Raw genomic sequence first — 3,750 nt, forward strand, 5'->3', positions numbered from 1 at the left:
AGAAGCATCACTGGTTTCACAGTAAATTACTTCTATCTGGAAAAATGCAGGAGGAATCAGTAAGAGAGCTTGGCTCCTGAGGGGTGAACAGGGTGACTAAAGGACAGAGAAAACAGGAGTTGTATTTTTATCCCTGTGGGATTTTGTACATATACCCTATTCTTTTATAAGTTGCTTGCAGTGTCAAATCAATATGATACTAAACAGCTAGGACAAACCAGACTGTAATTTCTCAAGAGAAAGATACAATCCTTTTGTAAGGACTCTCGTCAGTTCCAAGAGAAAAGAGGAAAAGTACCTTTTGTTTGATGTTTGAGCCAAGTATAATGAGGACAACCGTTGCTTTTTAAATGTCAGTAGCTTCTTCCTGACCTAAAAAAATTAAAAAACGGATCTTAAAATTGGCCCAAAGTTTTTATTTCTCAGACTGAAGGGTCCCCACCAGTAAGATGGCAAAGTTCCGGCTTCTCTTCAGGGTCCTCAGTTCCCGCTGGCGCCACCTGAAGCCCAATCACCTCTCGCCCCCCTCCCAATCCCAGCACCTAGCCAACAGCCACCAGCCCCGTAGAAGTGACACCTCAATCAATTCATGCCCCTTCCTATATATCCCAGCACCTTTCCCAAATAAAGCGGAACTCTCCGGTGAATTGCTGCTATGTGTCGCTCCTTTCCTTTCATTGGCGCCGAAACCCGGGAGACGGGACACCCCAACTGGGCCCCGTCTTCCCCCCGACACCAGCAGCAGCTTGCCCTCGTCCTCTTTTTCTGGCGCTGGCTCATCACACTCACCACTCCTCTCTGGCCTTTAGGTAAGTTTCCCCCCCGGAGTGGGCCACTTTTCCCTGAGCTATCGCAGTGCCATTGACCGTGATCGTTCGGCAAGGCCCTGACGTTCGGGGATGAGGAGGGAACGCTCCCCGCCTCAGGCCTTCACGGCTGCGGCGGACCCTCGGGCCCCTCCTCCAAAAGCCATAAATCCCCGCCTCAAGCCTTTATGGCTGCGGCAGACGCTCAGGCCCCTCCTCCGACAGTCATAAACGCATTCACCGTCCCTTCCATCAGTGCTGAAAGTTTTTAAGCAAAATTTCCCCGGGGTGGGCCATTCTTCCCCGAGCTATTGCAGTGCCATTGACCGTGATCGTCCGGCAAGGCCCTGACACTCGGGGATGAGGAGGGAACTCTCCCTACCTCAGGCCTTCACGGCTGCGGTGGACCCTCAGGCCCCTCCTCCAACAGCCATAAATCCCCACCTCAAGCCTTTACGGCTGCGGCTGACGCTCAGGACCCTCCTCCGACAGTCATAAATCCCCGCGTCAGGCCTTCACGGCTGCGGCCGACTCTCAGGCACCCCCCTCCAACAGCCATAAACGAGGTGACTCCTTTGTGGATGAGAACGCTCCCTTTTCCCCCCCTCCTCCTTCTGTTCCGTCCGCCGAAAACGCCTAGCGCTAGGTACCTCGTGACTCCGGCACTCTGCCTTCTTAGGGAAGTCTGGGTGATGACCCACACTTCCTAAGAAATTCCGACTCGTATACGAGTTTCCGCAGACCACCAAGGATCATCGGGGACGCCCTTTGTCTCCTTGTGGTCTGCTTCCAGTCCAAGGATCTCTGTTTGTCTTCCCCTGTTTGTCTCCTTCTCTGTCCTTTAGCCATGGGAGCCTCCTCATCCCTCCCTGAAAGTTCACCTCTTGAATGCCTGCTTAAGCATCTGGCTACCCTCTCCCTGATGCCTGATATAAAACCAAAACTTCTCCGTAAATATTGCTCCCAAAATTGGCCGACATACCCCCTAGACAATAACAACCAATGGCCTGCAGGGGGAACTCTTGATCCTAACATCACTCGCGATCTTTTTAACTACTGCCAGCGCCTGAAAAAATGGAAGGAGATTCCCTATATCGAAGCTTTCCACCTCCTCCTCTCCCCACCCCCTCCCAAGTTCTCCTAGCCTGCAAGCCACCACCCCCGCAGAAGCCTCCCGTTCACTCCCTTCCCCTTCTTCTCCTACAACAGCCCTTCTCCCTTCCTCCCCAACCATCTCCTCCCCCATCTCACCTCCTCCACCTTCATTCCCTGCAGATTAAGCCTGAGCCTTTCAGCCCCCCTTTAACTAGGTCCCAGGGGCCTCCTCCGTCTTTGCCCTCATCACCTGTTTCTCCCCTGTTAGGGACCGCCTTTGTCTTCTCACATGTTTGTAGGGAGAATGGGAAAGCACCTTCCCCCATGTCTGAACGCAGCATGGGAAAGCACAAGCTAGAGAACAACCGGTGCAGTCCTTAGAAGTTATCTGTCCACAAAAACATATCTTGTCCTCGAAGACGAGTCAAGACTCCTCACTCTGAAAATAGGGAGACCTTGAAGATGTGTAGAAACACCGCCCCTGCTTCTAAATATGCCCTTCCCCCACTTGCGGATGAGGCAGGAATGGAGAAGAAAGAACATTCTGTTTACGCATTCCATAAGCAATTAACTAGAGCCCTGCTGCAGCTCAGTTAGTAGAGCATGGGACTCTTAATTCAAAGTCATGAGTTCAAGCCCAACTAGAGCAGCAGAAGTAAGCAGCTGAGCTGCTAGCTGGCGACATGTGGGTCTGATTCTATCTTTCTTTATTTTCTTTGCCCCCCTTCTGCACTTCAGGACCTGCTTGACTAGGCACGGCTAGACCGCGTCACTCCCCCACAGACTGAGCCAGAACCCTCAGTCCCCCTCAGACTCAGTCCCGAGAGCCTCCCAAAATTATCGCCCACCTCCGGGAGGTAGCAAAATCCAAAGGCATCGTGCGTGTTCACGTCCCTTTCTCCTTAAGAGATTTAGCCCAAATAGAGAAACGCCTAAGTTCCTTTTCCACTGATCCCATGACATACATCAGAGAGTTTCAATAGACCCTCCAGTCTTACAGCCTCACACATCATGACATTTTCATGCTCCTGGCCAGTACTCTCCTCCCTGAAGAGTGTAGACGAGTTTGGGACTTCACCCAAACGCACACTACCGAAACCCACAGGACTGACCCCACCATACCCCTGGCCCCACTGCTGTCCCTGAACAAGACCCACACTGAGATTATAACACCGCCATGAGTCTCTGCTCTCAAAATATTTTTGCCTCCTGCTTAATAGCAGGTCTGAAAAAGGTAGCTCGTAGTCAATTTTCAAAAGCTCCAAGACATTTAATTCAAAAGAGAGATGAAACCCCCTCCGAGTTCTTAGACTCACTCAAGCCCTATTACAGTATACCAGCCTAGACCCAGAAACACCTAAAGGAAGACATGTCCTTATAACATACTTCCTAGCTCAAAGCTACCCCGACATTAAAGCTAAACTCAAAAAGTTAGAACAGGGCCCCGCTACCCCACAGACTGAGATCCTAACAGTAGCCTTTAAAGTCTTCCATAAGCGGGAGGAGGAGAAAGAACGCCGTAAACAAAAGTCTGATCAGGCCAATTTCCAAATGTTGGCCCAGCTGATAAAACCACAACATGGGCACCCCTCTACAAACAAGCCCCCCCCAGGAGCTTGTTTCAAGTGTGGAAAAGAGGGACATTGGTCAAGGGCGTGCCCCTCCCCCAGATCTCCTACCACCCCATGCCCCAGATGCCACAAAAAGGGCCACTGGGGGTCTGATTGCCCAACCACCTGAAGGGGAGGCTGGACAAACAACCCCCATCCTAAGCCCGCCGTAGTGGGGCTGGCAGAAGAAGATTGACGGGGCCTGGGGGCTTCTCGCCCGACCATTTCCATCACCAAAC

This window comes from Manis javanica, chromosome 16, assembly GCF_040802235.1.
Source record: "Manis javanica isolate MJ-LG chromosome 16, MJ_LKY, whole genome shotgun sequence".
NCBI lineage: Eukaryota > Metazoa > Chordata > Mammalia > Pholidota > Manidae > Manis > Manis javanica.